Source organism: Vulpes vulpes, chromosome 15, assembly GCF_048418805.1.
Source record: "Vulpes vulpes isolate BD-2025 chromosome 15, VulVul3, whole genome shotgun sequence".
Classification (NCBI taxonomy): Eukaryota; Metazoa; Chordata; class Mammalia; order Carnivora; family Canidae; genus Vulpes; species Vulpes vulpes.
The window spans coordinates 50,495,518-50,519,499 of NC_132794.1; the positions used below are offsets into that span (position 1 = coordinate 50,495,518).

Below are 23,982 nucleotides of genomic sequence, written 5' to 3' on the forward strand. Positions count from 1 at the left end.
TTTGAATGTATGATTTAGATCCATAGACATATGGTCATCTTTTGGATATCAAGAGGGCTTCTTTCAAGAGGACCTTACTGACAATAACATTTTCTGTGTTGAGATTCCTGGTATCTCTGGGATTTTTTTTCCCTGGACATTCTTGCATTAATAGACTAGCAAATAGACTGAGTAGACTTTGACATTATTTCTTTTTTCTTTTAATGGGTTCTGGTTGATAAGACCCATTACTGGAAACTAATTGAAAGAGCAAGTTATTTACATTCACACTTGCTAAACTTCTCTGGTAAGATGATTATGTTTTAAAAATAAGATCCATATAATGGAAGCCAACAGTTCTCCTGTTTTGCAATAGATGAAAGGTAAATACAAACCAGCTCAGCAATAATGGGTAGTGGAAAAACAATTCTAATTTAGAATTTGAGTCCCTTTTTATGACTTAAGAATGAGTAGCAAAAGTAGACAAGCTGAAGTCTAATCTTGTTTGAAAAAATGTAACCAATATAAAATTGCTATTTTAAAAGGATTTATGAATGCAACTTGTTATAACTATAGATTAAGTAAGATGGCCATTCATTGGTAAAAAATCAACTTTATAAATAGATGAGTCACAAGGGATCTATCTCAGAAATGTCACTCTATACAGTGGGTCAGACTTACAATCAAAAGTCCTTATGCATATATAAAAATATGATAATCTTGTGATTCAATTTTCCCTGTTCATTTCTTTGATAACTAATGCTTTTATGGTTATTGTTCCTGGAATACTTTCCTTTTTTCCTTTATCAAGTATGAAAACAATGCCCATGGGACACCTGGGTGGCTCAGTCGGTTAAGCGCCTGCCTTTGGGTCAGGTCATGATCCCAGGGTCCTGGGATCAAGTCCTGCATCAGGCTCCCTGCTCAGGGGGAGCCCGCTTCTCCTCTCCCTCTGCTCTTCCTCCCGTTTATGCTCTCTCTCTCTCTCTGAAATAAATGAATAAAATCTTAAAAAAAGAAAAGAAAACAATGCCCGCAATGACAGAATTCTAACATAATAAGGTTTTTCAATTTTGGCATTTTAGATTTTGGCATCCTTCACATGCTTATGCTTTTTCTTATGTGTAAGCAAACACATGTCCAAAAGCCTGCCCTCAATGTAGAAAAGATAATACCTAAAGGCCAATTCCAGATGATGATAATTCTCTTTTGACCTTGCATTCTGCTAGTTTTATGTCCTCAAGTATTGACAGCATTGTGCTTTATGACTGAAGTCCGTCTATATCATTGCTTTGGGTCTTGTCTAGAAGAAGCAACCTTGGATCACTACATAAGTGAGAACACTATGATTTATAGCCCATAGTTCAGAAGATTCAGAGCTGGCAAACTAGACATAAGTGTAGGTAGAAGACTGCAGGAGAACTGAATATAATTAGGGTTGCCAAGAAATAAAAAGCTGGCAAAGAAAGAGGATTTGGAGTGAAGGGGAGCCTCCAAAGAATTCACCTGGTATAGAAAGGGATGAAGAATAGCCCAGGGATGTAGGACTTTTTAAATTGACAATAAGGGATTCCAGCTACATTTAGCCCATAACCCTTATGGCGAACGATGCACAAGAGCAAATAGAGAACATGGTGGCAGGGCTTGGAGATGTGGGAGTAGATTTTTCATGATTCTGTTCTATACTTATGGCATCCTAATCCCCAAGAGTTAGATAGAACCATGATCCCTCATTTTGACAACCTGTCAAAACCATATGATGTGCACTAAGAAAATACTTGCCTTTCAATGATGATGTGCCAAGCCCTATATATCTATTGTGCTTAACTATGCAAAGCAAATATTATAAAAATATTATAAAAAATATTATAAAGTGAAAAGCATTTTCACTTTATGACTGAGGAAGCTAAGCAATAACGAGGTCAGGTAAATTGCCAGGATTTCACATAGTTAATATGTCTAGGCTAGGAATTGAATTTAGGTCTGTGTAACTCTTAAGATGGGGTGGGGGGAGGGATGCCTGGGTGGCTCAGTGGTTGAGCAGCTGCTTTTGGCTCAGGTTGTGATCCCAGGATCCTGGAAGCAGGTCCCACATCAGGCTCCCTGCAGGGAGCTTATTTCTCCCTCTGCCTGTGTCTCTGCCCCTCTCTCTGTGTCTCTCATGAATAAATAAATAAATTTTTTTTAAAAAAGCTCTTTATAAAAAACAAACAAACACTTAAGACTGAACTATACCCCCACCATGCTACTCTATGAGGTACTATCTAAAAAAAAAAAAAAAAAATTAGGGCAGCGGTTTGGGGCTCCCTGCAGCCTGGGGTGTGATCCTGGAGACCCGGGATCGAGTCCCACATCAGGCTCCCTGCATGGAGCCTGCTTCTCCCTCTGCCTGTGTCTCTGCCTCTCTCTCTGTGTGTCTCTATGAATAGATAAACAAAATCTTTAAAAAATAATAATAAAAATAAATAAAATTAAAAAATTTAAAGTTGTTTTTAAGAGCCAAAGGAATACAAACGAGGTTAGTATTAAAATGCTAAGTGTGGCCATCAGAGACTATAAAATTCCACCTCAGTTCCAGTAATGTTTCCCCATAAATGTTAGTGAAAGTGACTGCTATGTACAAAAACTGGGCCTTGAGGCAGAAAGATATAAAAGTCACAATTCTTGCCTTCTGAGAGTTTATAATCTAACTGGACAGGCTAGGAAGAAAGTAATAGGAAGGATAATTAACTATTCCGTAGAACAATAAAAGTGGTATCCACAGGGGGACGCGTAATTCACTGCCAAATCACACATGTTGAAAACTGAGAAAAAGGAGATATTATATGGTCTGGAAGGGTTTAAGAAGACTTCTTGGAAGAGGAAGGGTTCAGGCTGATTCCCAGGGGTTGATAAAATGTGGGCAGACAAGGTAAAGAAGGGTACTGTATTCTAAGAGAAGAAATGGAGAATAAAAACACCTGACAGTAAGCCTGTTGCTTGGGAGCTGGAAGTTTAAGAACATAAACAGTTGTGAGGTAGGTAGAAGGTAGATTAGAGATCAGATCATAGAGACTTTGAAGGGTAGTTTAAGTAAAATGGATTAATCCGGAGGGTAGTGGGAATCCAGGAATGTTTCTGAACAAGGGAGTCACATGATCCAAGTGGCATTCTAGGAAGATTTCTTTGGTGGTAAATTGTAGGAATACTGCAGAGGGGAAGAAGGAAGGCAGAAATATCAGTGAGGAGGTGATTAAAGGAGAAGATCTTATATCCGATGGAAGAAGAAATGAAGAGGAAACTATTTCAGTTTTGTCCGAAGAGGAAACTATTTCAGTTTTGTTCTGATAGTAGAGACTTAGAACGATTTTGACTTGGTTCTGATTGGAACTGGTTTAATTAAGTACAAATTTGGGGAAAGTAGGCACAAACAACTTTGGAGAGGTTTCTAATTCAATTAAAATTATTTAACTTTATGGTTTTGTATAATTTAACAGGTTACATAGTATTTCAGAAATATCAATTCATTTATCCTAATACCTGATGTGCTGTGTAAACTTGACATTTTTTTTCCATTTTCCAGATATTGAAACTGAGGTTTGAAGACCTGCAGTAACTAACACAAGGCCACACTGTTAGTATGTTTTGGGATTGAATCCTGCATATAATATATGGGCTCCTGACTTCTACTCTATGCATCTGCTATTCACCATGCTGACCTCAAAAAAAGTTTTTTTTCCCATTTTGAAGGTCCATCACTTAGTTTTTTTTCTAAATGAGAAATTTCAAAAGTACACAAAAGGAGAGCAAATAGTATAGTGAATTCCCATGTGCCTATCACCCAACTTCATCAATGCTAACCTCACCACCACTCTCGTCTCATCTGTACCCTACTCACCCCAATTATTTGAAGCAAATCCTCCAAATCAGATCATGATCCTTTTTAAGACCCAGATAATATTTTTAGGAACTCAAAATCAGTTGCATTACTTACCAATGGGATATTTTCCATCTTTAGCTTTAATTGAAAAACGGGGGAAGATGTATGTTGGCTTACAGAGTACTCCTTTTCTTACAGAGATGTGAGAAAGGGAAGAGCAAAACAGTTGACCCCCTTTTTCAGAAGAATTTCCTGGGTATTTCATTTTTTCAAGCTACCCCTGGTACATGAAAAGTGAAATATATTCCTTTTGTTCTCCTGACGCCTATTCTGTACATTTCTTTTTTTCCAAGCTGAAGTGATGACAGCCCATTTATTGTGCATGAGGTGCTTGAGGCTTTCCTAAAGGCGGTTTTAATAGAATACCTTGTATCTATCTATGTTATTCCATTGTGCATGAGTGTGTATGGCTATGCAGGGTGATTTTACTGGCTAAAGGAAACAGCTTTTCTTTCCGTACTCTGAGGGAAAAATACAGTCCTGTGTTTAACAAGCTTTTCCTAAACTGCACAAAAACTTCTTTTCCTAAGGACGCTATCATTTCCCATCATTTATTCTTACATTTCTTAGGGGAAAAGTCTATATAGAATTTTAGTTAATAAGTGAAAAAACACTGAAAAATTTATGCTTATACCAAAATCCTTTAAATTGCATTTTCACTTAGAATTTATGACTAAAGTAACATTACTTTACATTTCATAGAGTGAGACAAGGCTGTAGATAAATGAGGACCAATGACATCTAGAGGCCTTAATACAGATTTAGAGGGAAGGATAGAGTTTGTTTATAGGCACTCCAAAGAGGGGTTTAAATTGCTTGATTCTTTAATTTTTCAGAATTTTATAGCTGTGCACATTCGTTCATTCATTTGATCATTTACTCAACCCCTACGATGCTCAGAACCTACTCTGTGTGAGGTTCTGAGGATACAAATGATGAATAAGACAGATGAACAAGTCCTTTCCCCTGGGTAGAATTTCTTCCCATAGATAGAATTCTAGGTAGAATTTCTACCTGTAAATATTGCAATTACTTGATTCCTGAAAGTTATTACATACAGTCAAACACAGAGAGAGCTTCTTTAAAAAGGACTCATTTTTTGGTATATTTTTTTATTGGAGTTCAATTTGCCAATATATAACACCCAGCACTCATCCCGTCAAGTGCTCCCCTCAGTGCCCGTCACCCAGTCACCCCATGTGCCACCTCCCCTTCCACTACCCCTTGTTCATTTCCCAGAGTCAGGAGTCTCTCATGGTTTGTCACTCTCACATTTTTCCTACTCAGTTTCTCTCCTTGCCCCTATAATCCCTTTCACTATTTTTTATATTACCTGCATGAGTGAAACCATATAATGATTGTCCTCTGATTGACTTACTTCACTCAGCATAATACCCTCCAGTTCCATCCACATTGAAGTACTCAACCATTGGAAACAAAAAAGGACTCATTTTAAATGTCTTAGCCAATAGATGTCTATAACTGGGCCCTGAGAGGATTGTATGTTGCCTGTAACCAAATCTGTGAGACTTTCCAAATAAAATACATACCACTGATAAACCTGTGGGGGAAGGAATGACCTACGCTAGTTAACTGGATAGTTTGCTGGGTAAGAAATGACAAATGACATTACCCTTTTGCCCTAAGATTTTTCTGGAGGTAAAAACTAAAATGGTCATAAATGTGTTTCTGGGAGATATATAATGTTATTTCTTCTGCCTCCTGATGAAATCATCCTCCTCCTCAGCCTGCTTTTCGTCCTGAAACCCGAGAACTGGCTTTAACTATTGCCAGTTCATATGTTGCTTCCCCCATACTGAAGGTCTGCTTTTGGTGGGAGCCCACAGGAGCTTGTGGAGGATGTCTATCCTGGAAGTGTGTTTGCAGTTAGAACACACCCTTAGCTGGTGAGGTACCTGGATGACCTACAGGACTGAGGTCTAAGCAGACTGCTGCACACACAGAAAGTCACAAGAGTGTTCTGGCCGAGGCACGAACCACACTCAACAGGATGCAAATCACAAAGGCAAAGGTGGAAGGAAAAGGGAAAACTAGGATTCTACACTTATTACACTGTACTGTGACTGACGAACTAGATAAGGATAGTTCTAAAATTAAAACTAGAACCGGCTGGAGATTTCTTTTAAGATAAATCTCTAGGCCCAGAAACATGAGAAACTGCCCCAGGCTGCTGGCCTGATGGGCCTGGCCTCTCTGCTGCCAGCACTTCCGACCATTCCCTCCTGCTAACTGCTTCATGCTTCTATTCTTTGTCTTGAAAATGTTCTTCTTCCAGCATTGGACTGGAGACAGAATGCAGCTGAGGAGTCAAAAGTACTGCATCAGATGTTTGTTTTCAGCTTACGCCTTCTCTTGCTTCAACATCTATGGTATCTAAGGAAACTCACTCTTCTGGGATGTAGCATTTTACCCCGTCTGTTTCTGAAGCTCATTTCCAGGAGCCTTTCTTTCAGAAAATGAGGTGTCTTTTTTTCCCCCAAAAGATTTTAATTGCACTCAGTTTGCTTTGGTGGCATATTGTAGTAATGCGATTAAAGAAATGAGAATGTAAAAGGTGTGAATCCCATTGGTGAGTAAGCTGCTGACAGGGTGGGAGGATGAAATTTAGGCTCTTTAGAAACTCTTTTGTGTCAGTATGATACTACTAACCTCAACAACTAACCTAGACACAACGGAGATAACTCACTATACTCAGTATTCTAGACACAACTTCGGTGTGTGAAGAACATTTTTCTTCCTACACCATATGTGGTGAAATAAAATGTTTTAAATGTTTATTTTTCAAGGCGAAGGAAATATTGTTCTATATTATTTGTTTTGTTTACAAAATACATAAAAATCAACTATTATCTCAACCCCCAGAGAGTAGGTCTGTTACAATTCTGTCTTTTGTTCAAGAAAATTTCTATGCAGTAGAGTTGAAATGGAGTTGTATGTACAATTTCATGTCTTGCTTTTAAAGTTTCACATTTAAATACAAGGATTTTTAGCGGAAAACATTTAATTGTATTTCATCTCCAAAGAAAGTTATGACAGGCACTGTATATGCCTCAAATGTAGCAGAGCTCAGCCCTTGTTGAGGATAGCCTATCAAGTATGGAAGGCCACCCCACCTAGCTCTCATTCCCTCCAGCAACAGCACACCCCAAAATGTCACATGGGATGGAGTTAAGGAGGCCTTCAAATGCATCAATGCTTTTAAGATTTTTATAATTTTTAAGTAATTCTACACCCATATCTATCTATCTATCTATCTATCTATCTATCTATCTATCTATCTATCCATCCATCCATCCATCCATCTATCTATCTAAGAGAGAGAGTAAGTGGTGGGAGGGGAAGGGAAAGAAGGAGAGAGAGACTCTTAAGCAGGTTTCACACAGATCATGACCTGAGCCAAAATCAAGAGTTAGATGCTTAACCAACTGAGCCACCCAAGTGTCCCATCTACACCTGTATCAATACTTTTAAATGTGTAATTAAATTATGCTTCTTCAGGTTAAATGGAAACTGTATGCTTAGATTTTCTTCACTTTATTTTCTTAAGTTTTGATTAAATTTACTGTGACCACAGACTAATGGATAACAACTGGCAGAGGGATCCCTGGGTAGCGCAGCCGTTTGGCGCCTGCCTTTGGCCCAGGGCGCGATCCTGGAGACCCGGGATCGAATCCCGCGTCAGGCTCCCGGTGCATGGAGCCTGCTTCTCCCTCTGCCTGTGCCGCTGCCTCTCTCTCTGTGTGACTATCATAAATTTGAAAAAAAAACAAAAAACAAAAAAAACAACAATTGGCAGGGAGTTGCATTAATGGCCAGATCTCTTACCTGATGAGTGTATCTGATAGACCTGAGAGTCCTTTAGGAGAACAATAAAAAAAATGCCTCTCCCTCTGGGTAACCAATGCTCCCTCTGGGTAACCAATACATGATGTAGCTACTGTTGCATTGGCTGGATTTCAGCCTTTGTTCCCCCTTTGGCCAGGTGCCCTTGGTGAACTAACTAGTCTGTACAGCTGTACTGTGGTTTTCCAGTCTCCACCTGAGTGACAGAGAGCTCACCACCTCATAGAAAAACAGTCCACTCCATGTCTGAAGAGCTTTGATCGTGGCAAGTTCTTAACAATAAGAAGAAATGTCTTCTTGTAACTTTTACCCACTGAACCTGGTTGTGCTTCTGAGGGAACTGAGATACCCTCTACCCAGGCTTCCACATGACTGCCCTTCAGATACTTGATACTTACCATACCATATCTTAAAAGTTTTCCCTTCCTTAGCCTGAACACCTAAATCTTACAACTGGATCTTCATGTGACTTATTTCTAGATCTTGGTCAATGTACGCTGTTATTCTCTGGTTTGTGAATGTTTTTAAACTCAGAAGATGGTACTGAGCATGATACTCCAAATATATTACAATTTTATAATATAGTAAAGCTATTAAATCTTGATCTGAATGTTATATTTCCCTAATAAAACATAAACTTGTATTTGGTTTTAAAGAAATTTATATTGTTGGCCTCAATCTGTGAGTACCTAGAACCCCATTTCAAGCATTTCTTTACTAAGCCAGACCTTCCCAATCTTCTACTTGTGCGATTAACAGCTGAAACTAAATGCAGGCCTTATTATGACTACTTACTACACTTCTTTTTGTTGGTGTTAGCCTTCTCACTCAGTATGTTAGGATTCTGTTGAAATACAACAAATTAATTTGGGGGAGGGGGGTTACTCCATCAGGAAAAGGTCACAGCAATAGTGATTTGGGCTTTGAATGAGGCACTTCACTAGAATAGGAGTCATCATCTGAAGGAGTTTAACTTACAGCCATTTGAACAACCATTTTTAAAAGGCGCTGCTTTAATAGATGAACTCGATCTAAAGGGTATATCTATGTCCTGACCCTGGGTTTTTTTTCCTCTCCGGTAGTCCTTTCACTTAGATAACAACAGAGGCCTGAGATGTAAGTGCTCTATGGGCAAAAATCACAAGTCCCATGACACCAAAACCACCATTAAGCACATAATCAACTTTTGATAATTTGTGTTAAGCCCTTAACCTGAACTGTGTAGGGGTCTGGGGCCAATAACAATCAGTAGCACAACAAAAATAAGACACTTCTCCAATTACTGTCACATTGTCTCTAACGATATTTATTTCTACAGCTTCAGAGCCCTCAGCCTGATTCTTACATTTGGGCCTTTTCTCTCTCTGGGCTAACCACTTCTCTTTCTTGCCCCATATTTGTTCATCTGTGCATTTATTCACCAGACAGTTCCTTGTTTATTCATTTATTCATCAGATATTTATTGAGTGTGCCTTATTCAGTAATAGACACAACATAAATGGTCTACTGGGAAGAGACAAAGAAGCATTTTCAATGCAGTGTGATAAATGGAACAGTAAGGGTGTGTGGTACAGTGCTATGAAAGCACATAATAGGGTCCCTTAGCCAAAGTGGGAAGTAGGGAGGAAAGCCTTCCCATGGGAAATAAAATCTAAGATGTGTCCTTAAGAATGAGTGGGAGTTGGCCAAGTGAGAAGGTCATGGAAAATATTCTAGAAGAGAACAGCATGAGCAAGGGTCTGGGACACAGAAATATCTGATTGCCAACTTCTTTTAATATGGTTCTCTTTTTGGTCTTTTGTCCAGTTGTCCAGATATCAGATGTTTCAGGTATTCATTGAATTTTCTAGCTTTGTTCTTTCTGTCCAAGTTTCCATAAGTAAACATTGCTTGCTTTTTGTGTCTTAGAGTAGTCCTGCTCCTCTTTTACTTTCCCTTTTCTCTCCTCTTGAGAAAGCATGGGAATTAATGAACTCCTACCTGTGTTCTGGCATCTATTAGCTTTTCAGGGCAAGGGCCATGCTTTCTTCTTGACAATTCAGGGTCCTGACAAGCGAATGGCATGCAGTAGGTATTCAACAAATGTTTGAAGTCTTGAAAGGCAAAACGTAACTACTTCTGAATTCTAACATGTGTAAAGTATGTTCTATAAGACACAACCAGGTCTATGTAAGTCTCTGACTTAGAAGTCACAAATAGCCTACTCTGTAGCCACCAGAAATCAAAGGTCTACTTCTTAAGTCAAAATCAGTCAAAAATGGTTTCCTGAGAAATGTTACATGGAGACCCCTTTCACTACTCACAGCAAGCTCACAGAACAATGACCAAGGCTCTTAGGCCTCCTGACAACCATCTCCCAGAGTTGCTGAGCAATCTGCCAAGGTGCCTGCTGCCTCAAAGGGGAGAACCGCAGGCTGCTCATGCTCTGCCCAGTGACGCGGGAGTCACCCCTCTCTTTTAATGTGCTCAGTTGGAACAGAATCATAGAATGTCCACAGCAATGAACCGTGAGGAATAAGAGCAGATTAGCTGAGCAAAGACAGAAACTGGGCATTGCCCAAGGGACAATGACAAGTGAAGTGACCTCATGCTTTGCTTTCAGAGTTCTCGAAAGTTATCTAAGCTACAACATGCCAGGGCACATGAGAAAGAACAGAACTTCCTATTGGCAGAAAGTAGGAGAGTATAAGGTTAACAAGGAACAAAAGATGTAAAGAGGCATTTGCTCCCAAAATCCAAATGACTATTTTGGAAATCAAGAGCTAAATAAGAAGAAAAATTTTGACTACCAATAAAGACAAAAAACAGGTGAAAATCAAGAAACCATTAAATCACCTGAACAGAGATATTCTTGGTAAATAAAATGCAGAGCCAATACGAAAGCAGTGCAGAGGAAACCTGATGGGCCAATAAACACTCAAAAGATGCTTAATCTCAGTGGTGATCAGGCGCGGGCACTAAAGCCACAATGAGACTCCATTTCACATGCAACTGATTAGCAATATTAAAAACTATAACACTGAAAGCCACACAATGTTGCTGAGACAAAGTAAAGAAGACCTAAACAAATGGGGGGAGATATACTGTGTTCACGGGTTTCAAGACTGAATGTTGTTAAGATATCATTCTCCTCAAGTAGATCTATAGATTTCAGTGCAGTATCAAAATCTCAGCAAGCTTTTTTGAGGACATTAACAAACCAATTCTAAAATTCATGTGGCAATAAAAGGACCTAGCATAGGCAAAACACTTTTGCAAAGAAGGACAAATTTGGAACACTAATACTACCTAATTTCAAAATTTATTATAAAGCTATAGTAATCAGGACAGTATGATATTGACAAAAAGGAAAAAAAAAGATCAGTGAAACAATAAATAGGCTGGAAATGGACCCACACATTTCTTCTAGGTACTCCAGGCTGCCATCTCCCTGATTCATTGTGGGTTCATCACATGCTTTCTAAACCATCTTTGGAGGGAGAAAACTAATCGTGACTTTGGCTGTTGTGTGTGTGAGTAAATGGTCCTCTGGGCATTGGCTACATGATTTATGATGTGGGCCTGTAATGATAAGATTGTCTCTTATGAGGGAAGGGATTTTACTTAACAGATACTATCATTCTTGTCAGTGCCCACAATCTTGCAAGTTAGCAAGGAGAACCTTTCCATCCCTGGGAATCAAATGGGAGAGTCCTGGGAGCATAGAAGAAATGGAATTGGTCTTTTTTGGCCATGCCAATGAGCACCTTTGGCCTCTTCTCATCTTGCCTCATCTGTGAATTGACACCATGGAAAACAACCTTCTTAAAGATTTATCCATGTAGCTGCCCAGATATTATTCTCTCTGGTGTGTTCCCTGTCTACTATTTCAGACTCTTTCTCTTTACTGTACCTTAAATGTTTATAGAGGAAATGTTTGTTCCTCTAATCTGTTGCTTTGTTCTATGAAGTCTTTCTAGGATTTCCTATCCACTTCTATAGCTTCAATTGTCCCTACAAAGAGATAACCTCATCTCCCTCCTGAAGTTCAATGTAGTTAATACCACCACAGGCAGTGTTTTCCTCATTCTACATATTCTTTAAAAAGAAAGTTTTTTTTCATTATAAAAGTAAATCACATTTGCCGTTAAAAGGTTAATAAAAGTAATCCACAATTTCTAAAGATTTTATCTTACTATTTCTTCATACAGTTTTCTTCCATCTCAAAATATTTTCATCTTTTTCCTTTCTCCCTGTATCTCTTCATTCAACTTGTAAACATAAGAATGCTCCAAATTATAGCTAATGTACATAAAAGCAGATTTAGTTATACACTGGTTTCAATGAGTGTGAAAGCAATATACCTTGAAGCAGGATGGATAAATAAAATATGGTGAGTTGTGTATGAAACCCCTGAAAATATTCAAAACCAGTATAAAGCTTTTCATTAACTTCCAATTAGCCTCTGATAAGGTGATTTTCATTAAATACTACATTCAAAACTTTATTTTTTTACATTCAAAATGTTTAAAAATTGTATTACTCAATTATTACTCAATTATTTAATACTGAGCTTAATTTTTACACCCTATAACTCATTTTCTTTTCATTATAAAAGTACAGTTCTTCAGTTATACCATGAGTTAAATATTTTTGGGCTGACCTAAAAATCTTATCACTATTTATTTATTTTTAAATATTTACTTAGAGAAAGAGAGAGAGAACATGGTGGGGAAGGGGCAGAGGGAGAGAGAGAGAGTGTCTTAAGCAGACTTTGCGCTAAGCACGAGCCCTATGCAGAGCTCTCAGGAGACTGAGATTAAAACCTAAGCTGAGAGCAAGAGGTGGGCACTTAACCAACTGTACCACCCTGGCACTCCTATCATCACAACTTATAATATTATTTCTCTGGAGAAATATAGGTTTCTATGAACCAATTTAGAATATTCTAAATCTATGTTTAAGTTGGGAAAGTTCCTGTACTTTTAAAAGGCTGTGGAAAATGATGGCATATTATTATGATTATATCTAATTCCATTTAAAAACTTTTATATGATCCCAACTGAAGCTTTAGGGAGCATCCTTTCTATCATTAGCCCTATCCAAACTACCCATTTGGTGACATTTAATTTTTCTACATAATTTATATTGATAATCTCCCTTTGAGATGGGGTAAGAGAAAGTTTGCCATGACCAGATCCTGACTCCCAATCCTATCTTTCATCTACCACTTACTGTTTCTAAAAGATTTATGTTTCCTAGAATTCAGAGAATCTAAGCAAACTGAGAGCTTGTAGGATGTGACACTGTCTCTCTTTCTTTCTTTTCTCCTTCTATCCTCACACTGCCACACTTGCTAATATATAGCTGAAGATGTATTCTCTTGTCCCTCTTCACTGCTGTTCCTTTTCTTTCTCTCTCTTTTCTCTTTGGAGATAGAAACTCATACATATTGGGGATGCCCTTAACATGTCCACATAAATAAGAAAAGCAAACACATAGGCTATTCTCCATGAATTTGAAAAGTAAGGGTAACACATGTTCCCATCCACAAATGCCTTTACTATAATGGGAAAGATAAGTGGACTTCAGATGTGCCCTCTTTTATACAATAGGTTTTCCCTGAAGAATCATAAGTTAATTAGAATTGAGTGATTTAAAGATTTATTTATTTGTTTTTATTAATGATAGACACACACAGAGAGAGAGAAAGAGGCAGAGACACAGGAGGAGGGAGAAGCAGGCTCCATGCCAGGAGCCTGATGTGGGACTCGATCCCTGGACTCCAGGATTGCGCTCTGGGCCAAAGGCAGGCACCAAAATGCTGAGCCACCCAGGGATCCCCAGAATTGAGTTATTTAAAATGCACTCAGAAAAATGGACAAAACTAAACTACAGTTCCTAGTAATGTACATTCTGTGATAAAATTACAAAAAGAAAAATGCAAGGAAGTGATTTGTATAGAAGCCAGAGTGGTAGTTATTAATCAGGGAAAAGAAAGAACTATAATTGATCTGGGGCACTTAAATGGGGCTTGTGAAGAGGGTGGCAAAGTTCTATTTCATTATCCAGGTGATCGTTTTAGTGCAGGCTGCTGTAACAAATTCCTATAGGCTAGGTGGCTAAACAACAGATTTATGTCTCCATTTTGGAGGCTGGGAAATTGAAGATCAGGGTACCAGGATGGCTGGGTTCTGGTGAGAGCCCTCTTGCTGGCTTCCAGATGGTTGTCTTCCTGCTGTGTCCTCATATGGCAGAGAAAGAGAGAGAGAGAGAATCTTTCTGTGTCTCTTCTTATAAGAGTACTAATCCTATTTATGAAGGCTCCACCCTCATGACCTAATTACCCCCAATATCTCCACCTTCAATACCCTTATACTGGGGATTAAGGCTTCAACATACAAATTTTGGGGGAGACACAAATATAATTATGGTTTTCACTTGTAATAATTCATTAAGCCATTCATTTGGTTTACATGATTTCCTGTGTCTGTGTTTTATTTTGTAATAAAATGTTTTTAAAAACTGCTCTTGGTTTTTAGAGAAAACATATGTCAACTTTCCTTATCTTTAAAACAAAAAGTTTTCTTTATCCCTCACTCTATTGAATAACATGGAATTTTGTATGTAAAGGAAGATGGAACCTGTTCCCCAAATTGCCAATACATAAGCCTTTGCTTTTGAGGGCAACACACTGTATCATTTGGCACCATAGAAACTACTTACATAAAGGGTTTCATTTGCTTCCCATGACATGTTCATGAAGCATCTATAGCCCTGGGCTTTATAGGTAGATACTGGCCCATAATGATTTGGGTTTTATTCCCAAGACAGGAGTAGACCACTGGGACTCAAATGTTGAGGCCGAGGAGTAGAAATTGAACTCAGTTTTCCATGGCTTAAAAGAGACAGCATTCTTCCAGATTTAAGAGAGTTTACTCTCCATGGATGGGGGCAGGGGTTGGGGAATCTGTAAACAAACATCACCATCCTTAATGACCAGAAAGAAACCTAGGCAGTGATACACAAAACTACTAGATGATTTCCTTCTCTCCAGTCCAGAAAGTCCAAATGGATTTTCATGAGGAATTAGTGGGATGCTCTGAATATTTTTGTTTATTTTCTGTTTCACTAGGAATTTATAGACTGATCTCTGCTCACTTTTACCCACTGTTCTTTACAAATGTCAAATAAACCTGGAAAATGTCCCAGAATGGTCAGTGAGATAAGGCACAATATCTCTTATTCAACAACAGCACAGGCATTGGGCAATGATTTGAAAAACAGGACTTGAAGAACAAGGCCAATCTCCAACTGGAGAAAAGAGTATTTAGGGTAAAGGAACCAGAAGATGTCAGATTATGGTTGAATTCCAACTCCAATGCACTGCTCAGAATCCCAGATGTTCCATTTGAATTCCTCCCGTTGCCACTCTGAAATCCTAGTCTATAAATTTAATTGGTTATAAGCATGATTTCCCAAGATGCTTGTTTACTCTTTTCATGTAGTATCATATTGCTTTTAATAAGGTATTCAAACCCTACAAAGTATGTTTCCAAAAAAAAATCAAAGCTAATTCGCTACACTTAACACTTAAGTGCTCCTCTAAGTCAATAAAACCCGCCTCTGCTTAAGTATAGCTAGGATCTCAACTATCTCAGCTCCTGTAATAGAGAATCCTCCTTTCCATTCTTATAGAAGTCCTTCAGAAAACGGACAGTGCCAGTTGGGTATAAAGATAACCTTTAGATCACTGCTATTGGAAAAACAAATGTGTTCCTCTTTAGGAAGAGTTAGTATTAGTGAAGGTAACTCATTATCTATCTCTTTTGATTCTCCAGTAAGTCTTTAATATCTCCCTACTCACCTCCTAATGCTTTTTTGGCTACCACTGAAGTTATTTGGTCCCTTAAATGCTTTCTTGCCTCTGATTTTAATTACAACCTGGTCCTGACTCTCAATACTCCTTAGCTTGTGCTGCTCCATCTTTCTACTCTGACACTCTAGACTCTTGACAGTTTTCACCCTTACATATGAAACAAAATAATCACTGAAAACCTAAACACCCAAACCATACATCTGAAACCAGAGTCTTCTTGAGCTTAAGACTGGTTCCCGGTTGGAAGCACCCCAGGAGACTGAAAATACATGCTATTTCAATGGAGGAGAGAGGTTCAGTAAAGCTAAGGCTGGAGCTGATCCTGGCCAGACACAGTAAGTTGTGGATGATGCTCATTTTCATGAATTCATCATATGTTATATGTAAGAGTCATTTATTTCTTCAAAACCACTTATTAAGCTTCTTCTTTGCCAGGTACTGTGCTTATGGCTACAGGTTAGAATAATAGGCAAAGTGGTATAACCTCCACTGTCTTTGAATTCACAATAATTATCCACAAGTCTACAAATCCTCAGACCTACTAAGTAAATTTTATAAAGGAAAATGACAGGGATAATAGGAGAGCAATAATGAGGGAAATCTGACCTAGTCTAGGGTTTTGGGAAGGCTTCTGAGGAAGTGCTCTAATGTAAGAGAAATAGAGAAGATACCTAAGTGATAGTGGGGTGAAGGGAAGAGTCCTCTAGACAGACAAAAAACAGATTTGCAAAGTCCTTGGGCCAGAAAAGAATGAGGCATATTCAAGGAACTGGAAGAGCAGAATAGTGGAGCACAGAGTGGACCAGACATGGAATGTGGGGAAAAGACAGAGGTCAGATGGTGCAGAGCCCTGGAGACCATCAAGGATGTGAGATGTTATCCTAAGAGCAAAATAAGCCATTGAAGAGTTTTTAAGCAAAGGAGTGGCAGGATCAGACTGTGAATAATCAGAAGGGCATAAGATTATGGCAAGGACTCTAGGTAGGAGGCTCTTTCAATGGCCCTGGCAAGAGATGAGAAGTAAATTGATGTGACAGGTGTTTGGGAAATAAAATGGATAGAACTTGGTGATGGAAGAACCATGAAGGGTGATGAACACAAGGCTTATTCATTGGTAGATATAAGTTTCATTTACTCAGATAGGGCTTGTCTAAGAATATTTCTCTAGAGAAGATAGGGGGAAAACACATTCTCTTTCTCTACAGAAATAGAATCACCAAATTAAGCTTATACAAGCTTTAATGAATATCAGTCATTAACAGTAAGACTGGGTGAGGTCTTAGAATTATCTTGTACTCTAGACAAGAAAGAAAAATATCTTATAGTAATATAAAAGATAACTGATAAGGATGCTAGAGAACTTTATGAGGTGCCATATAATTCATCAGATTAAAGAAAGCATAGATCTCAAGACTTTTAAAGTAGTGAAGAAAAGGTTTTTACTTAGAAATTAAGTGCTTTTACATAAAATGGAGCCAGGACACTACAGATTTTAACCTTCCCCCCCCCCCCCAACCCATTACTGTTTTTCTTTGGAGAAAATGAAAATGAAGCAGTGGAGGGTCTTTAAAAGTATCTTAAAGTTTCTGGAAAGGCATCACTTATGGGAAAACCTGGTAATATTAACCTAGTTCTCACTAAATGTTATGAAGAAAGTCTCTGACAGATACCATTTTGTAACTCTTGAACAAGGGACCAGCTAAAAATACCAAATTGAGACTGAATTGATCTCTGCTTAGACAAAGTCATGGACTAAAAAATGACAGAAAACTGCAGGTATCCAAATATAGCATGCACACCATAGAGTATCTAAGACAAAACTATTGAGGATTGCATAGGACTCACAGAACGGGGTGGGGGAGAGGGAAGACTCCTGGTCCTACATTCAGGAAATTTGCCAGAAATCCTTGCTTTCTTTTTGGAGGACTCAATTTTTATACTTCACTGGAAGAGAAATGGAATTTCAGTATCCCTACTAAGAAGTCTTTAAAGAACTCTTTGGTTTTTCATAAATTATACTGAAAGAATGTTTTTTTTTTTAAAAGAAAGAAAATAGAAAAGAAAAAGGAAAGAAAGAAAACAAAGGAAAATAGAAAAGAAAAAGAAAATTATTACCTTACAATAGACTTCTGGTATGTTTCCCAAAGAACAGAAGGTAATGTCTGTCTATCAGGGTATATTTAAAATATTTATTAACTGGTGCTAAACTTCACTTGGAAAGATAAAACTAATTTCAAAAAGTAAAAAAAGAAAAAAAGATTCACTTGCAAACTAAATTTCCCTAAGTTCACTTCTTAAATCTTCTCATTTTTAAGGATGATCTTTCCCTTCTAATTATCCTGTGAATGGATGCATCTACACATAACCAAAACAGGTGCTCTCTGTATATTTTTACCCTAGTCTTCAGGGCAAATCTTTTTTGTTTGTTTGTTTTGTTTTTTTTCAGGGCAAATCTTAACTTAAAGCAATGATGGGACCTTTTCTGCATCTTCTTCGTAAGGTCTGTGAATCTTTTAAAATGAGTATGGTACTCATGGATAATTCTTTTTTTTTTTTTAAAGATTATTCATTTATTTATTCATGAGAGGCACAGAGGGAGAGACAGGCAGAGGGAGAAGCAGGCTCCCTATTGGGAGCCCGATGCAAGACTTGATCCCAGGACCCCGGGATCACAACCTGAGCCAAAGGCAGACCCTCAACTACTGAGCCACTCAGGCGTCCCCTCATGGATAATTCTTTATGTCTCCAGTCTATAGCTCAGATAGGACTGTTTTCATCTTTTAAAAGAATTTTCGGAAAAATTGAAATGTGTAAAAGAATATGGAGGGTAGCCTGCCACTTTAATAGATTCATAGCATAGTTCTACAACAATGGCTAAGTTGGTAAAGTCTGAATAAATCAGAGATGAAACATACCAGGGACGTTTAGGAGATGACACTGGAGGACTGATTCCAATAACAACCAAGCAATGACAATCTACTTCCAGAGGAAAGGAGCATATTCTTATGAGCTGAATTGTATTTATTCATCACTTCTGATAAAGCTAGGAAAAGGCAAAAAACTATTTAAAATGGAGAAAGTTACCACACCAAGGACCACTCACTAGGCTCAAATCTGTGATTTGCCGTAAAATCAGTCCCAGAAAAACTATGTTTGAGGTAAATACCCCTGCAGGGAATCAGCTGGATAATGAAGACCATCCTTCCCAATATCCTGTTCATATAAGACTTCTTTCTTCCTTCATCTCTTGAACATTTAAAGCAGACTTATTTTAAATTTCCTTCAGATGGCTCTATTATCTGCAGAATCTTGGTTCTTCTATCTGCAAATGGTTTTATTGTTGTTTTCTGTGAGCACATGGCCTGGGAGAGCTACCTTTTATAAGACTCTTCCTGGTGCCCTGATTTGAGAAGTTTTCTTAAAGGAGAGACTGTGATGATGTTTTTTTTTTTTTTTTTTTTCTCCTAGTCCTTAGATCAATTTTTCATATTAGATTTCTTGGCTTGGGGCTTCTGCACTTTACAAGTAGTATAAATCTGGGCCGCAACGTTAGGCATGGCTCAGATTTTTCAGGCTGATTTTTCAAGGATGACTCTTTTTTCACCCAACATCTGTATGGGCCGCCAAATTCTGTGCCTCATTCCCTGGTCATTGAATGGACTCTTCCACAGAATGGACAATCCCTTCCAGTCCATGGCTTTAGGCAAGAAGCTCAGGTCCATTTCCTAGCCACTCATAGACATCTACTGTCTCAATTCCAGCCACCTGGGGACACATTCCAAATTCCATATTCTTTTCAGTAGAAAAGTATTTATCTGCTTTCCCCCAACCAACTATAACAATGCCATCCTATCTCCTCCAAAAGTCTGTCACAGCCACCAAAATTCACAAATGCCAAATCACTAGGGTTTCATATTTCATTTAAAGAAGTCTGAAAATGTTTTTATTTTTTCATTTTTTAAAGATTTTATTTATATTTTCATGAGACACACACAGAGAGAGAAGTAGAGAAACAGGCAGAGGGAGAAGCAGGCTCCATGCAGGGAGCCTGATGTGGGACTTGATGCCAGATCCCGGGATCATGCCCCCAGCCAAAGGCAGACGCTCAACCACTGAGCCACCCAGGTGTCCCTGAAAATGTTTTTAGGTGCAATATGATGCAGTCAAAAACCACACTTGCCTGGGAGTCCAGAGACCTGAGCTCTTGTCTAAGTCTAGCCCTAAATAAGCTGTGTGGCTAAATTTGTTGACCATTTTGGGTTTCAGGGGAGAAAAATAAGAATTTGGAATTGAAATAGGGAGGGACTCTTTCAGCTCTACAATGTCATGATTCTATGAAATACTATCTTTCATCTTCTGGAGCCTCATGGGAGGCCATAGTGTAGGGCAGCATGTGCTTGAGAGAAAGTGAAGATAATTTATAAAGAAATCCTTGGATCCCAGCTTCCCAGGATTATGCTGCTCCTCCTGTAAAACAGCTATAAGACACATTAGCATTTCAAACACTGTTGCTTGTGACAGGTGAGCTCAGGAAAATTAGGAGGTAGACAAATTCTGTTTTTTGTTTTCTTTTTTATGTCAGGCTCAGTAAGTAAACATTAACTGTTTGAACACACTATTCAGCATTCCCCATTCATTTTTCATGAATTCATGCAACTTATCAAAGGGTTATATGCTCCACTTCTTAGTTCTCTCAGAATTACAGACAGACTCATTTTTCTCTGTCAACAAATTGAAAGCTAGAGTTGTAGTTTAATTGTAACTATATCTCATGGAGGTATGGACTTGGAATATGGTAGAATAGGAGGACCCTAGGCTCACTTTGTCCCATAGATACAACTAGATGACAGTCAGAATAAACTCTATAACTAAAGGTAGAGATGAAGCCACCTCAAAGAAGGTAAGGGGTGCTGAGATGTGATTTGGGACAGAAATGGATTGTGGTGGGGAGGGAGACGTGGTCACAGAGAAGGGCAAAAGACAGACTAGCACTCAGGGGAGCATATGCGAAAAATGGATCCCCATAGCAACTGGCATAAACTTCATAAATTCTTGTAGTCAGTGGGGCTTAAAGCCTGGAGTCTTAAAGGTCAGCAGGCATGGCACTGCTCTTGGAGAGAAGGCAGGGAAATAGCCCTCAGACGTATTGTGTGGGAACAGTGTTCTGAGGAGCATCTAGGGGACACAGTAGGGAGGTTATTTGTTCGTCTTAAAGTGAATCCCAGAAAACCATATTCACAAAGAGACTCCTCCAGGAACAAAGGAGCTAGCTGGTGCCATTTCCCTCCCCCTGCTCTCAGCATAAGCACAGAAATACCTGTGGGAACCAGTGCAGAGTCACCACTCACTACCTAACATGCTTATGCAAAGCCCTGCCTCCCATGTTTTGGTGGAACCACTTCTCTAAGAAATACTTGCCTCAGTTCTGATGTGAGAGCCCTCCCCCCCGAGAAGACTGGCCCCAGCTCCCACATCATCTCCTGGCTCAGGAGTTTTGTGGAGCCTTGGTTCTGATTGAGCCAGGGACCAAATATTGCTCACAACAGGAAAAGAGAGCCTCTGCAGATGACTAGCCTGAAGAATAAAGCAGCCAGGACACAACAGCAGAGTGCATGCAGTACACATTGGAGATACTCCTGGAAGTACCAGGCCCTGGGAACAGGGGACACTACACTGTAGGGCACTACAGGCCTCTCCTTCATAAGGCCATTACTCTCAAGAACAGAGGATGTAGCTGACTTTTCTAACACAGAGAAACAGGCATACAGACTTAGACAAAATAAGAAGACAGAGAAATTTATCTCAAATGAAAGAACAGGACAAGGATAAGGCTAGAGAGCTAAGGTAAACATATATACCTGATGGAGTATTTATATATTTTTTAAAAGATTTATTTATTTGAGAGAGACAGAGCATGAGCAGGGGAAAGGGCAGAGGTAGAGGGAGAGAATCTCAAGTAGGCTCCCCTTTGAGCATGGAGCCCAATGCAGAGCTCAATCTGATGACCCTGAGATCATAACCTGAGCTGAACTCAAGAGTTGGATGCCTAATCGAATGAGCCACCCAGGTGCCTCAATATGATGGATTATTTATTTACTTATTTTTAAAAATTTTATTTACTTATTTAGAGACAGACAGATAGCAAGAGAGAGCAAAATTGGGGAAGAGAAGGAGAAGCAGGCTCCCCATGGAGCAGGGAGACTCTCAATGAGGCTCAATCCCAGGACCCTGGGATTGTGACTGGAGCTGAAATCAGACACTTAACCAACTGAGCCACCTAGGCACCCCCTGTTGGGGTATTTATTTATTTAAAATGTTTTATTTATTTATTCATGAGAGACACAGACAGAGAGGCAGAGACATAGGCAGAGGGAGAAGAAGGCTCCCTCCAGGGAGGACTTGATGCAGGACTTGATCCTAGGACCCTGGGATCATGACCTGAGCCAAAGGCAGAAGCTCAACCCCTAAGCCACCAGGTGCTCCCCACCCCACCTGATGGGATATTTTAAAAAATGATTATAAGGATACTCACTGGACTTGAGAAGAGAAGACATCAGTGAGACCCTTAACAAAGAGATAAAAAAAGAACAAATTAGAGATGAAGAGTATAATAAATGAGATTAGAAACACACTTGATGCAATGAATAGCAGGCTGGAAGAAGAATGAATTAATGACTTAGAAGACAGATTAATGGAAAGTAATCAAGTTAAACAAAAGAGAGATTAAAGAATTATGCAAAATGAGAATAGATTTAGGGAACTCAGTGACTGTATCAAATGTAATTTCACATTATAGGAAGAAGAGAAAGGAGGACAGGAAATTTATTTTAAAAAATGAGAGCAGAAAATGTCCCTAATCCAAGGAAGGAAACATATATCTAGATCCAGAAGGCAAGGAAAACCCCCAACAACCAACAAAAGCAGATACACACCAAGACATATTGTAATTAAATTGGCAAAATATAGCAATAAAGAACAAAATTTTAAAGCAGCAAGACAAAAGGAGACAGTAACTTACAAGGGAAACCTCATAAGGCCAGCAGGTGACTTTTCAGCAAAAACTTTCCAAGCCAGAGGGAGTGGCATGATATACTCCAAGTGCTGAAGGGTGAGGACACCTGACTGGTTCAGTTGGTAGAGCATGTGACTCTTGATCTCAGGGTCATGAGTTCAAGACTCATATTAGGTGTAGAACTTACTGAAAAAAAATTTTCTGTAAAGTGCTGAATGCAAAAAATCTACAACCAAGAATACTCTATCTAGTAAGGCTATCATTCAGAATAGGAGAGATAAAGAGTTTCCCAGATAAACAAAAACTAAAGGAGTTCATGACCACTAAACCAACCCTAAAAGAAATATTAAAGGGGACTCTCTGAGTAGAGAGGAAAGACCAAAAAGGACAGAATGAAGGTAGGAAACACAAAAGTAGTAAAAGTGAATATTTCTATAAAAAAATCAGTCATGAAACTCACAAAATAAAAGGATGTAAAATGTGAAAACACATACCTAATACATGGGGAGGAGAGGAGTAAAGAATGGGTTCACACTTAAACAATCAATATAGTCTGCTATATGCAAAAGAAGTTATATAAAAACCTAATGGTAACCATATATGCACTAATAAATATGCAAAGAATAAAGAGAAAGAAACTAAACATATCACTAAAGAAAATCAGCAAACCATGAGAGAAAGATAAGAAAGGATCAGAGAAAGTCTTCAGAAACAAACACAAATGATAAAATGACAATAAATACACATCTATCAATAACTTTTTTTTTGAAATATTTTATTTATTTATTCATGAGAGACACACAGAGAGAGAGAGAGAGTCAGAGACACAGGCAGAGGGAGATGCAGGCTCCATGCAGGGAGCCTGACATGGGACTCAATCCCGGGACTTCAGGATCACGCCAAAGGTAGGCGCCAAACCACTGAGCCACCAAGGGATCCCCTATCAATAATAACTTTGGATGTAAATGGCTAAATGTTCTGATCAAAAGACATAGAATAGATTAAAAAAAAAAACCAAAACAACAAAATCCATCTACATGCTGCCTGTAAGACTTATTTGAGACCTAAAGATACCAACAGATTGAGAGACAGGATGAAAAAACATTTACCATGCAAATGTAAGTCACAAGAGTACCAATACTTGTATCAGACAAAATAGACACTAAAACAAAGGCTGTAACAAGAAACAAAGAAGGACCCTATATAATAATAAAGGGACAATCTAATGAGAACATGTAACATTATAAATATTTATGCACCGAACACAGCAATACCAAAATGTATAAAGTAGTTAATAACAAATACAAAGAAACTAATAGATAATATAATAATAATAATAATAATAATAAT

General features: G+C 38.6%; 1 protein-coding gene and 1 long non-coding RNA gene across 7 annotated transcripts in view; one reads left to right on the plus strand and one right to left on the minus strand.

The window, feature by feature from the left end:
- LOC112920019 (uncharacterized) overlaps window positions 1–7,702 on the plus strand; it is a 39,457-nt gene extending 31,755 nt beyond the window's left edge. The window contains exon 7 of the long non-coding RNA XR_011997653.1: window positions 3,542–7,702. This is a non-coding gene — a long non-coding RNA (uncharacterized lncRNA). The remainder of the gene's footprint in view (window positions 1–3,541) is intronic.
- FRMD5 (FERM domain containing 5) overlaps window positions 1–23,982 on the minus strand; it is a 316,219-nt gene that overhangs the window by 79,305 nt on the left and 212,932 nt on the right. The window lies entirely within an intron of this gene.